Source organism: Bos grunniens, chromosome 13 (assembly GCF_055505025.1).
Source record: "Bos grunniens cultivar Pamir isolate PY7600 chromosome 13, Bosgru_T2T1.0, whole genome shotgun sequence".
Classification (NCBI taxonomy): domain Eukaryota; kingdom Metazoa; phylum Chordata; class Mammalia; order Artiodactyla; family Bovidae; genus Bos; species Bos grunniens.
The window spans coordinates 2,201,040-2,215,134 of NC_141177.1; the positions used below are offsets into that span (position 1 = coordinate 2,201,040).

The 14,095-nt window shown below is 48.0% G+C and overlaps 1 long non-coding RNA gene across 2 annotated transcripts; it reads left to right on the forward strand.

Annotated features, from left to right (window-relative positions):
- Nucleotides 1-939: 939 nt before the first annotated feature.
- On the forward strand, nt 940-12,974 carry LOC147359959 (uncharacterized). 2 transcript variants are annotated; one of them, XR_015138820.1, is made up of 3 exons: nt 940-1,052; nt 2,775-2,863; nt 10,037-12,974. It is a non-coding gene; the product is annotated as an uncharacterized LOC147359959 (long non-coding RNA). The 2 variants fall into 2 exon arrangements; XR_015138819.1 differs by lacking the exon at nt 940-1,052 and adding an exon at nt 1,399-1,530.
- The last annotated feature ends 1,121 nt before the right edge of the window (nt 12,975-14,095 follow it).

Below are 14,095 nucleotides of genomic sequence, written 5' to 3' on the forward strand. Positions count from 1 at the left end.
CTCCAGGAAGACCTGCACTTTCTTCTGTACCAGGCGTGTGCGAAGACAGAGTGGGGAGAAGCACACTTGAAAGAAGAGATTTAAAGCTTCTGTGTGGGTCCCAGTTTCCAGGCGCTCACATGGCAGTTCACCTACTGAAGCAAACATATTTTGCAACCGGACATGATCTGGTTTCTGGGGACTGATAACAAACACCGAAGGTCAAATAGCAGCCCTAATCATTTCTGCATGAACACTTTTCGGGCAAGTTTACAACTTATCCAACGTCCAGCACTTTAGGTTTTGTTTTTGTTTTTTTCTCTTTTCTGGGCCAGCTTTGTCTTGCTTCTATGATGTTCTGTTTGAAAGGTCCCTTCTTGCTTCCCAACAGTTGTTTGGAAATTTTCAACATGTAAGTCATGACCTTATTATTTTATTTGGGAGGGAGGGATCAAGTCGAGAAGCCAAATTTATACAAATAAGGAGAGAAATACAAATAAGGACGTGAGATTGGAGGAGTGGTCACACCCCAGTCTTGTTCGGCAGTTGAAGTTTCTTGTTAATTTGGATCTCTTGAAATGATAGTGGCTATGCTTGCAGGTATTTCTGAGACTCCATTTAGATTCCTTTAAATGGAGGTGAAACGTTAAAATAAAGCAGGACTGTCTCTCAAGATGAAAAAAAAAAAAAGATCTACCGGCTATTGTCCTCACTGCCTGATTGACTAGTAGAAAACACATCTCCATGGGAACAGATACATGTCTGCTTTTCACGCGGTGAAATAACCAGCTCAGCCTGTGCAGCTTCACCAGCCTAGCACTTTACTTGGACGGCTGTAAGCAGCCTCTCCCTTTTCATGTTCAGCCAAATTATCTGCCAGAATTTCTTTTCAAGTCTAGGGAGGAAAAAAAAAAGAATTCCCTCCCCCATCCCCCCACCGCATGGAGTTAATTACTGTATTTTCATCTGGGAGGGTGGGAAAAAATACACGCTGGGCTGAAACAGCACACAAAACAGCGGCTGGCGTATGGATCTGCCTGGTGTCTATTAGCTGTTGGTGATTTTTTTTTAAGGTATGGCAGTCTGCCTTAGTATTTGGGTAATGTCAGCGGGATAATGAAGCAGCCTGGGAGGCAGGGCCTAGCACTGGCTGCGTGGATTGTCTGCAGCCGTGCCTGTGTCGGGCTGTGTGACCTTAGGCAGGTGGGGAGCAGCGCTGTGTTAATACGGTGATCTGAGAAAGGGAGGCGAGGGAAGGGTAGGAAAGGCGGCCGCAGTCTCAGGTATCTGCCTCCCTCCCCCAACACCCGCAACATCTGCCGCCTTAACTGCCTGATCACTGATGCGTGCTCCCAGCCAACAAAAAGTCGCGATCGGCTCTCGGGAGACCTGGGGCTTTCTCCAGTGATTCCGGACACTTGCTTCTGTTCCTGGGTTGAAAATACCACCGGAAGCAGCATTTTCTGATGAGATTACAGCACTTCTAGGCCAGTTTCCGAAGCAGAGGGGGAAACAAACGAAAATGAAAAAAAGAAAAAGGAAGAAATGCAGGTGAAATATATAGACATGTACATGCACACACACATACATATGTATCTCTTTTTACACACGAGGCTGAAATCTTAAGGGGGAAATGCCTCAGCCTACTCAGTTCTAACACTGGGCACGAGACAGTGCATGTGGGTTATTTTATAGGAATCCATTCGCCCCTTCCTCTTATTCTTTCCTTTGTCGGTTAAGCTATTTGTGTCTTTGTCTCTTGTCTTCTTCCTCAGCACCTCCACCCACCCACCCAACAAGCCTGAACAGGAAATGTTTAAAGACCGGTGAAGTACAAACCCCAAGCTTTTTCAAAAGAAACCGGGTTAAAGATACCTGCCGTTGATGTAGCAATCTAGTCCCCGTCCCCGCGTTCCGTGGAGGAGATTCCTAAATATCCAAACCCCAGTGGTCTTTATCTGGCCCAGCTGCTTCTGCTGGAGAAGGAATGTGGCACGTCAAGTGTGTGAACACTGCCTCTATTATATCCACACGGGCTGATTGAAGCCTAGATAATTGGCATGTAACCTTCTCCATTAACAGTGCAGACAGATATGTGAATTAGCCGGGTCCCTCCGACATATGCCATGCATTAGCTAAAGGAGCTTATGATTCTCCAAACGTCTCCGCTAGTACACCAATAATTAGGCTTTAGAACTTGATAACTTTGGGGAGAAATCAATAAATAACAGAGGAGCCCCACACTCCGTCTGAATCAGAAGTGCTTCTGGAGTCTCCCTACAGTTCAGTGCTGCTCCCTACAGTTCAGAGGGTTGGGGGTTCGGGGCTCTGGGTGTGTCCTGCTGATGCTGAGCTGCTAGGGGACTTGTTGACTGGTTTCTGTAGTCATCAAGTGTGTGAACAGCGGTGTACGCTCACCTCGTGCTGCTTGACTGCTGTAAAGGATAGACGTACCCCAAGGAAGATAGGGTAAAACCCGAATTAGGCTACTTAGCACTGTGCATGTCTAAGTACTTGGCTTGTCTCATGTCAAGTCCTAAGGCTAGAGGAAGCACTGTAAGCTGATGATTAAGAAAATAAACTGCTGCCAGGCGGCCGGGATCTGAAGCGTGGCACCCCTACATGCTAGCTTGTGATTTTGGACAACTTGTCCAACCTCTCTGGGCCTCACTTTTGAGATCTGAAAAACGGGAAGAACAATCGTTCCCAGCCCACTTTGTAAGGTTTAAATAACTCGTAAGCATCTTTGCTCTTCCTTTAATAAATACGCGCTGAAGGTGTTCTTCAAACTGCAGGCTGTGACCTACCTGGAGGTGGTGAGAGCCAGCAGCAGGTCGCAATCAGCACTTTCTTCATGGAATGGAGCACACAGCACATGGGAAGGGTAAGTACTGTTTACAGAAGTTCTGATAAATATATATGTGCTGTGTATATATGTGTGTGTGCTTGGGTTATATATGTGCATGCTGGCTGTCCGTGTAAAAATATTTCTTTTAGGGGGTCAAGGTTTTTGAAAATGTGAAAATCCTGCCATCAGACAATTTAAAATCTGAAGACAACCTGAATGCCTCAATAGGAGATTGGTTCAATAAATTAAGCCAGGACTTCCCCGATGGTCCAATGGCTAAGGCTCTGTGCTCCCACTGTTGGGGGCCCAGGTTTGATCCCTGGTCAGGGAACTAGATTCCCCATGCCACAACCAAAGCCTGGCACAGCCAAGTAAATAAACAAAGGTTTACAATTAATTGTTAAGCCACATCCTTACAATGGATTATCAGGCAGTCATTCATAAGAAAGAGGTCAACTTCCCTGTGCTGATTTATATAAGATACCCAGAAGCTTTATTCAGTGAAGATAAAAGGCATTGCAGGGTGTATATATTCCAATCCTGTAAAGAAAAAGGGCTTTATTGTGCAGGCTCGTTTCACTGTATCAGATCTCCGTCCGCTGTTAGACCCTGTGGAGTCTGTCTTCCCCGGAGCCCAGTGATTGGCACCACTCTCCTCCAACTGAGCAGCCAGCAGTCTTGAATCCACCTCTCGCTGACACACCTCTGTGTCTCGCTCACATGAGGGACACAGGTCCATTCTTTCAGCTTCCTCATGAAGCCTCAATCCCTGTTCCAAATTACCGTCGTCTCTCCTGGGCAACCAAACTCTTCACTAGTCTCCCTGTAGGCTCCTAACTAGTCCCCTTCAGTCACCTAACTAGTCTCAGCGCATGCACTCTTGCCTCCTTCGCGTCTTCCAGTGTAGCCAGACCACTCCCCTCCCCACCTGGCTTCAGTTCTTGCCATGGAAGTCTTCCCCACACTCCTGGGACAAAAGCCCCCAATTCTATTCGCTATAATGACCTACTTTCTTGCAGACGCTGTAACAAGTATAAGAAACTAGGCAGCTTAGAACAACAGAAGGGTATTGCTGCAGAGTTCTGGAGCCTAGAAGTCCAGAGTGCAGGGCCGGCTGGGCAGGCCGCTCTGAACGCTGTGCAGAGGCTCTCCTCGCCTCTCCCCAGCGGGCCTGCCCTCCTGGCAGACCCCGGGCCCTCAGCCACATCACGCCAGGCTCCGTCTGCATCATTGCACGGTCTGCCCTCTGTGTGTCTGTCTTAGGTGCCCCTCCACCCTTCTCCAGTACGACCTCGTCCTAACTAATCACACCTGCAACAGGCCTGGTTCCAGATACAGTCATATTCTAAGATGCTGGGGCACCTAGTGGTAAAGACCATGGAGAAGGCTGAGCGCCAAAGAACCGCGGTGCTGGACGAGACTCCTGAGAGCCCCTTGGGCTGCAAGAAGATCCAACCAGTCCATCCTAAAGATCAGTCCTGGGTGTTCATTGGAAGGACTGATGCTGAAGCTGAAACTCCAATACTTTGGCCACCTCATGTGAAGAGCTGACTCATTGGAAACGACCCTGATGCTGGGAAAGATTGAGGGCAGGAGGAGAAGGGACGACAGAGGATGAGATGGTTGGATGGCATCATCGACTCGATGGACATGGGCTTGGGTGAACTCCGGGAGTTGGTGATGGACAGGGAGGCCTGGTGTGCTGCAGTCTACTGGGTCTCGCATATCCCCTAGAGAAGGATATGGCAACCCACTCCAGTGTTTCTCGCCTGTAAAATCCCGTGGAAAGAGGAGCCTGGCAGGCTACAGTCCACTGGGTCACACCTGAGTGACTGGGCACACACAGGACATCAGTGACCTTTTTCTTAAAGACATTTTTATGTGGACCATTTTTAAAGTCTTTATTGAGTTTGTTACAATATTGCTTCTGTTTCATGTTTTTTGGGTTTTCTGGTCCTGAGGCATGTGGGATCTCAGCTCCCGGACCAGGGGTCGAACCACACCTCCCACATTGGAAGGTGACCAGCGGACCTCCCGGAAGTCCTCAGTGTACCTCTTTGAAGGGACACATTTTAACCTGAGACCCCAAGAGCCCCGTCCTGGCCCGGCGCCGGCCTCTGGCCTGCGGCTGCTCTCTCACCACCTTGGCTCACCTTTTGGCCCCATCACACAGGCCTTCTCCCCGTGGCCCAGGCCACTTCCTGCCACAGAGTCTCGCTCAGCGTTCTGCTGCCTCTTGATGAGAACGCCGTCTCGTTCCCCCTCCAACCTCCAATCCCATCTCACCTCCAGATTTGGAGTCTGAGATGCCTTCCTTGAATGCCCTTACCCCAGGACCAAGCCAGATTCTTCAGGTTATCGATAATTTCATACCACCACTCACTTCTCACTTGTTACACTTGTCCCAGCTGCAGCTTCTCGTTCACCTGTTTGTTTGTTTAAAGTCTTCTCCCCAACAAAGCTATCAGCTCTTGGAAGGAATGAGCCGGACTATACCTTTTTATCCTCACGTCTCAGCAGAGTACAGCGTGCTCTGTGGGTGTCCAAGGCCGTGTTGGTGCATGGACGGACAGATGAGTTAGTGAATAAGGGACACAGATTTTTCTAACCTTCATAAACATGTCATGTTTTTATTGATTTCCCTCCTTTCTAGACATTTCTTATAAAAAGAATTATACAATAGGTGGTCTTTTGTGACCGGCTTTTTACACTTGGCATGTTTTCTTTTTAAAGGCTCTAGGGTGTGGGGGCTTCAGTAGCTGTGGTGCATGGGCTTAGCTGCTCCACAGCAGGTGGGATCTTTCCAGACCGGGGATTGAACCCGTGCCCCCTGCATTGACAGGCAGATTCTTAACCACTGGACCACCAGGGCAGTCCAGCGTGATGTTTTCTGGGTTTTCAGTGCTGCATGGGTTTCTCTCTAGTTGCGGTGAGTGGGCTGCTCTTCATTGTGGTGTGTGGGCTTCTTATCACAGCGGCTTCTCTGTTGCTTCCCTGGGGGCTCCGCTGGTAAAGAACGCGCCTGGGATGCTGCAGACCCTGGTTTGATTCCTGGGTTGAGAAGATCCGCTGGAGAAGGGATAGGCTGCCCACTCCAGTAATCTTGCCTGGGAAATCTCATGGACAGAGAAGCCTGGTGGGCTACACTGCCTACCCACTCCAGTATTTTTGGGCTTCCCTGTGGCTCAGCTGGTAAAGAATCCGCCTGCGTTATGGGAGACCTGGGTTCGATGCCTGACTTGGAGAGATCCCCTGGAGAAGGGAACAGCTACCCACACCAGTATTCTGGCCTGGAGAATTCCGTGGACTGTATAGTCCATGAGGTCGCAAAGAGTCGGACACGACCGAGCGACTTTCGTTCTCTTGTCGCAGCTCCCAGGCCCTGGAGCACACACTCAACAGCTGCAGCGCACCGGCGTCGCTCCCCTGAGGCATGTGGGATCCTCCCGGATCACGGATCAAACCTGTGTCCCCCACACTGGCAGGTGACTTCTGTAGCACTGAGCCACCAGGACAGCCCCCAGCATCTGTTGTCAAGGTTCTTCTGTATTGTGGCATTATCGTACTTGATTCTTCTAAATAATGCTCAGTTATGTGCATGGTCCACGTTTTATCTGTCCGTCCATCAGCTGACAGACGTTTGGCTTGTTTCCGCCTTGTGCCTCTGTGAACAGCGCTGCTATGAACGTCTGAGTACAGGTTTCTGTCTGGATGAGTGTTCTCAGCTCTCTTGGGCATATGGCTAGGAGCGGGATGGGTGGCTCATGTGGTGACTCTGTACTAAATTTTTGAAAAGTTTCCAAACTGTATTTCAAAATAGTTGCACCATTTTACATTCCCGTTAGCAACATATAAGGGTTCCTTTCCAATTTCTCCACATCCTCACCAACACTTGTTATTTCCATCTTTTTTTATTGTAGCCATTCTAGTGGGTCTGGCTTTTTTTTTTAATTTTCTGTCCAACACCCTGACAGATGGGCTTCGTTTTTTGTGGTTCTCCATCTGAGATACTCATGAAAGCTACAGCATAGCTCCTCAGCAAAATGTACATGTGCATATTTAAAAGTGCCTATAATTTCAAACATTTCCTAGACCTCTCTCCGGACTGTAGCCTGTCAAGTTCCTCTGTCCATGGAATTCTCCAGGCAAGAATACTGGAGAGGGCAGCCATTCCCTTCTCCAGAGGATCTTCCCAACCCGGGGAGAGAACCGAGGTTTCTTGCTTTGCAGGCGGATGCTTTACCGTGTGAGCCACCAGGGAAGCCCGTAGACCTCTCCAGAAATCATCTATTAGCTAGTGGGTCCCCCCAGGTGGCATTCGTAGTAAAGAACCTGCCTGTCAATGCAGGAGATGTAAAGAGACGCAGGTTCAATCCCTGGGTCGGGAAGATCCCCTGGAGGAGGGCATGGCAACCCACTCCAGTGTTCTTGCCTGGAGAATCCTGTGGACAGAGGGCTACAGTCCACGGGGTCGCAAGAGTTGGACACAACTGAGTGACTGAGCGCGCACACACACACACACACACACCCTCCTCCATACAAGCAGGAAAACAGAACCTCCCTCAAGTTGGTGTTGTTGAAAGGATTAAACAAAATAACGTGTGCTGTGTTGGCATGAGGTGACAATCGTTAGCACTAGTGAGGTGCAATCTGTTCCCCTGATGACCAGCGCTCTAGGTTTATAGCAGTAGCAGCCACAGGTCAAATTTAAACATATTTTTTTCTTTGGCCCACAGAGCATTTTTGTAAACAGGAACATTTCTTCTTTTAAAATGTGTATTTTGGGGCTTCCTTGGCCGTCCAGAGGTTAGGACTCCACTCTCCCAACGCAGGGGACGTGAGTTCAGTCCTTGCTTGGGGAACTAGGATCCTGCGTGCTGCATGGCGCAGCCAAAAACAAAGAACGAACAAACAACCTTTAAAATGTGCACCTTCGGCTTCCACAGATAAATCAGATCTGACGCAACTGGAGTCGCATTTTCAACGGCGCGGGCAGGCAGAGCCTGTTCTCCGCCGTCACCAGCCCTCCCTATTGCGTCACACTTGGCCCGAGTCCCTCCGATCGCACCCTTGCTGGCAACCGAGTTTGTCAGGATCCCAGCTGGAAACAGTTACCACCCTGAAATAGACTAGGTGTCCACCGAGAGTTGCACAAAAGGAGGATTTCAAAGATGCGAGCAGGGCTAAGAGAAAAGCACCCGAGCTGGGGACACCCCGAGGCCAGTCGTGCGAACACGGAGCCGACGCTGCCCCAGCCCGGGAGCGGCGGAGGCGGGCTGCGGGCCCCACACCTGAGGACGGCAGCGGAGCGCAGGCTCGTCCCTCGGCGGGAGGAAGCCGCCGACCCGGGCCGAGAGGAAATCAGGGAAAGAAACGCCCCAAGCTCAGTGTTCTCCTCCCGCTCTTCCACAGCCGCCGCCCATTGGCTGCCCCCGAGCAGAAACCGGAGAGCGGCTCCTCCTACGGCCGAGAAAGGCGCCCGCGGAGCGGGGAGGGGCGGCTGGAGGGGCAACGGAGGGAAGAAAGGAAAACCATGGCTCGTATTTTCTTTGAGGCTTAACGTTTTCTTACTATTATCCTTAGTTATTAATGACGTTGCACCAGCCCCCCCTCTTCATTACTCACATTTCACACCCAGTTCCTCTAGAGTTTCAGACCATTTCCGTTCGGCAGTGTAGAGCTGAGCACCTTGTTTCTCCCGCTGACCTCCATTCATATTTCCATCATCCACCTGATAATTACATCTAATTGTTGCCCGGCTTGCCACTGCCCACAGAAGACAGGAACTATCTGACTCATCTTGAGAACCCCACACCCAGCACTCTGTCAGACATATAATAACTATTAAAAACCCCAAGATGGTGGGTGGATTTCCATGTATTGTTCTAGTGATAAAGGCGACACCTGAAAAGTGAGGCTGGGAAAAAGTCATCACCAACTGTTCTCATACACATCCTTGCTTCAAAGAAGTGAACAGTCATTCACCAGATCAACAAAATAATAGTAGTAACAGTAATAGCGTTGATAATGAATAGTGTTCTGAGTACTTAGCATCTGCCAGTTACTTTATACATCCGCTGTCATACTGAAGTGTTTCAACAATACCATGAAGCCATGTAATATTTTTATCCCAATTTTGGAGGGGAGAAACTGAAGTCTAGAAAGAGTAATTACCTAAGGTCAGCATTAGACTCATGACTGGCCATCAGATCTGGATGGACAAGGTCTTGAATCAGAAGTACTGCCTCTTCACGGTTAAAACAGTCATAGCTCGCAGTGTCACGTCTAGTATTTGTAAGCCGCACTATGCGTCTGTTATCAACATGTGTCAGAATTTTAGTTATGCAGGAGATACAGACTCAATTTCAACATCGGCCTAAGTCTATAGAAAGGTTGTTTCTTTCATATAACAGCTTCAGAGGTCAGCGCTGCAGGCTTTGTTTCATTGGCTTGTAGATGTAGAGGCTACGGTTTCTGATAGGTTCTTGATTTACCCTCTTAATCACAAAATGCCCACATTCGCTCCAACCATCTTTCCCTTGTTCCAGGCATGAAAAGAGAGAAAGGTCAAATGCAAAATAGCTTCAGCTAGTTAGATGAGTCCTCTTTACAGAGCATTCCCAGATGCCTCATTTATATTTTCTGCTCTCACTTTAAGAATGACTCCTTTTGGCAAGGGAGACTGGGATATAGATATACTGAAGAGGAGACCTTGCTGGCCTCAACAGTATAAAGGTCTGATCTTAAAGAAGAGAGAGGATTGGGTCGTGGAAGTTAGCATTCTCGGCTACACTTCAAGTATCTCTTTATACCTATCTGTTCATATCTGAGTCTTTAAATACTTAACGCTTTACTTCGTACTGAGTCACTTCAGCCATGTCCGACTCTTGGCAACCCCATGGACTGTAGCCCACCAGGTTCCTCTGTCCATGGGATTTCCCAGGCAAGGATACTGGAGCCGGTTGTCATTTCCTCCTCCAGGAGCTGACAAACAAGGCCCCCTGCCTGCTTTTGTAAATAAAGCTTTATTGGCAGACGGCCACGCTCACTTGTCTGTTGTCTACGATGGCTGTTTTCACACCACCAGGGCGGAGTTTAGTCATCGCGATGGAGACCGTCTGGCTCACAAAGCCTACAACAGTGAGTAGCTGGCCCTTCACAGAAAAAGTGTGCCAACCCCTGCTCGACAGTCTCCCTTTTTATTTTCAGAGAAACACGCTGTACCTCACAGTGACTCCTGTGCTGAACCGAGAAGTGCCAGGTGAGCCAGTAAGCGCTCCACCAGCGCGGCTTCTGAGTCGTCACTCCTGCCACAGTGCCAACGAACAAAGAGCAGTCAAGGAGCGTCTGAAAAGCACCGGCATCCCCGCGGGCATCTGCTGCGAGGGCTGGGCGATCCGATGTCCTCCAGCATCTCTCATGACAATGGCAATCACGGGCACTAAAGAGCAAACGCTTTCCGCCTCCAGATGCTCACAGACGTTGCCGGGGACCGAGACATGGGAACAATCTAACATCACCCGCTTTGTATGCTCTGGAAATGGTCTCATTCAAAGGCAACTTCCTATTTGTTGGAATAATTACAAGTTTGATAAGTGCAAATTATCTGAGGAATAATTTCTGAGAAGAATTATGCGCAAGCCCTAGAGTATTGGTGAAATGATATTGTAGAACAAACCTCTATAGGTTGAGACAAATCAAACATACTTATGGAGCTGCAGGCACATAAAAGTCTGCACGCCACTCTTTCATTCAGTCCTCAGTACAGGGCAAACGTTTGTTTGGGATGGATTTGCACCAAAACATTCCTGTTCGCCAGCTCCCTGGTGTTGTCATGTGGCTATACCATACACCCTCAGCGTGAGAGCTCTGATACCATACACCCTCAGCGTGAGAGCTCTGATACCATACACCCTCAGCGTGACAGCTCTGATACCATACACCCTCACCGTGAGAGCTCTGAAACTGTGTTTCTGGACCAATTTTTAGTTTGAGAGGAAATGCACAATATATCAAATTTGTGATCAGATATTTTTAATATTTTATGTCACATTATCTTAAATTCATACCATTCAAGTTGATACCATTCATACCATATCATGTTGATTACACTGTGTTTAATTTGAATTTATGGCTCCCAGAAAAATAGAGGATATGCATACCAGTCTGAAATGCTTTGGTTTGAATGACTTGCTCATACGTCACACGATTTCTCAAACATGGCACTTCTGACATTTGGAGCTGCAAAAGTCTCTGTTGTGGGGCTGACCAGTGCACTGAGCAACGTTAGCAGCATCCCTGCCGTGTACACACCAGCTACCAGCACCAGATCCCCCTCCACCCCGCGTGACAACCAAGGACGTCAGCAGACATTGTCCAATTGCCCAGGAGGCAGCATCACCCCTGGCAGAGGATCAGAGCTATCGTATATTCCAGAATATTTGCTTTTGACCCAGATCCAGATTCTCTACTATTTACTCGCTGTGGGGGCTTAAGCATAATTTAACCCCCTGTTAAATCAGGCCTCACTTTTTTCTCTGCAACATACACAGAGTAGGAGTTTAATTTCACAAGATTGTAGAATGAGAGAGCTCCCTAGTGGTCTAGTGGTTGAGAGTCTGCCTTCCAACGTAGGGGACACAGGTTTGATCCCACGTCGGGGAACCAAGATCCCACATGCCGAACAGCAACAAGCCCCGTGCCCTAGAGACCGCATTCTGCAACAGAGAAGCCCACGTGCCACAGCGACTGAGCTCATGTGCTCGGCAGCCCTCACGGCCAACAAGAGAGAGGCCAGCACGTTGCAACGAAGAGCCTGCATTCCGCAACCAAGACCCGATGCACCCAAAAGTAAATAAACATGGGAGGGGGAAGGATTGTAGAATGAAATGATAAAGCAATAAATTCTCAAGACATGGTCAGTTCAGTTCAGTCACTCAGTCATGTCCGACTCTTTGCAACTCCGTGGACTGCAGCACACCACGCCTCCCTGTCCATCACCAACTCCTGGAGTTTACTCAAACTCATGTCCATCGAGTCAGTGATGCCATCCAACCATCTCATCCTCTGTCATCCCCTTCTCCTGCCCTCAATCTTTCCCAGCATCAGGGTCTTTTCAAATGAGTCAGTTCTTCGAATCAGGTGGCCAAAGGATTGGAGTTTCAGCTTCAGCATCAGTCCTTCCAATGAACACTCAGGACTGATCTCCTTTAAGATGGACTGGTTGGATCTCCTTGCAGTCCAAGGGACTCTCAAGAGTCCAACACCACAGTTCAAAAGCATCAATTCTTCAGCGCTCAGCTTTCTTCACAGTCCAACTCTCACATCCATACATGACTACTGGAAAAACCATAGCCTTGACTAGATGGACCTTTGTTGGTAATGTCTCTGCTTTTTAATATGCTGTCTAGGTTGGTCATGACTTTCCTTCCAAGAAGTAAGCGTCTTTTAATTTCATGGCTGCAGTCACCATCTGCAATGATTTTGGAACCCAAAAAATAAAGTCTGTCACTGTTTCCACTGTTTCCCCATCTATTTGCCATGAACTGATGGGGCTGGATGCCGTGATCTTAGTTTTCTGAATGTTGAGGTTTAAGCCAACTTTTTCACTCTCCTCTTTCACTTTTATCAGGAGGCTAGGTTCTTCATCGTTTTCTGCCCTAAGTGTAGTGTCATCTGCATATCTGAGGTTATTGATATTTCTCCTGGCAATCTTGATTCCAGCTTGTGCTTCATCCAGCCCAGCATGTCTCATGATGTACTCTGCATATAAGTTAAATAAGCAGGGTGACAGTATACAGCCTTGACTTACTCCTTTCCCGATTTGGAACCAGTCTGTTGTTCCATGTCCAGTTCTGTTGCTTCCTGACCTGCATACGGATTTCTCAAGAGGCAGGTCAGGTGGCCTGGTATTCCCATCTCTTTCAGAATTTTCCACAGTTTATTGTGATCCACACAGTCAAAGGTAGGTATTCTAGTTTGATTATCATTACTAATTATCAATATATCTACTGGTGGCAGAGTCCTTGCTCTGGGCTTTGAAGAATAAACTTGTGAACAGCATAGAGAATTTCTCCAAGCTGAGAGTGGTATAAAAAAGCTTGTGAGCTGATGAAATAAAGTCTTTTTTTCCAAGTAAAATGAAAAATTGGATTTCACAAGTCATCAAAATGTCTTTATGTTTTTAAAAACTATCAAGCAGAACAAGCTCTCTTCTATTGGTGGACAGAGGCAAAGGCAAGGAGACATCTTTCTTCAAAGCCAGATGGGCCTGGAGACGAACGTGAGAGCTTTAAGGGAAAGAAAGGCCCACGCTTCTGCGAAAGCCCCTCAAGTGAGCGGGAGGCATGCTGGCTGCTGTGCTGTCCCGAAGCCTGGGGAGAATGAAGCGTTGGCTCTTAAGAGAAAGGTGATCCAGAAACGCCCATACATGTGAAAGAGTGAGAGTAGTCAGGCAGATGGCTACCAACCCCAGTTACTTTCAAGTCACTTCTCAACTACGTACACCGCGTTGGTACAATTGCCTGCCTGTCTGGTCTCGGGAGACCGTTATTGCCAGATTAGCTATTTGGAGCCTGCCCTCTTGGCTCTGTTGTCCTGGAGAATGAAGGCCCTTCTTGAACGTGGTCCTCCCCAAAAGTGCTGAAACTTGAGAGTAGGTGCTACCCCTCTTACGTGTTGAATGGGAACGGCCGGCAGAGCTTCCCTGTTCTTTTCTCTAAAATGTGCGCATAACTCCTGGGAGCTATTCTTGAGATCTCCTCCCCCACACACAGAATAGTGGACAAGGCTGCTTATTGCAGCACTGCTTGTCAGAGCAAAGGGGCAGAAATGATTTAAATTCTCATCCATGGGAGACAGGTTACATGAGTCAAAATGGAATACTATGCTGCAATAAAAAAGAATGAGGAGGTGCTTGCTTCAGTGATATGACGCAATCTCCACAATGCACTGTGAAATAGAAACAGACAAAAGTACGGCCCACAGCACAGAAATGCTTGTGTATTCACAGAATAACTCTGGAAACACACAGGAGAAATTTGTAAGATAGGTTTTTCTCCTAAGCAAGAAGTAGGGTCACTTGAAACAGGGTTAGAAGGAGATTCAGTGCCCTTTTGTACTTTACGTATCACGGCAAGTATTGGTTTTTTTACGTAAATAGGGTATTTAAAAGGTTAAATAATATCCCCCCAAAATAAAATATGCAATTATAGTGTTAATGTATCTTCCAACATTTTCCCAATTGAAGTATAGTTGATTCACAAGGTT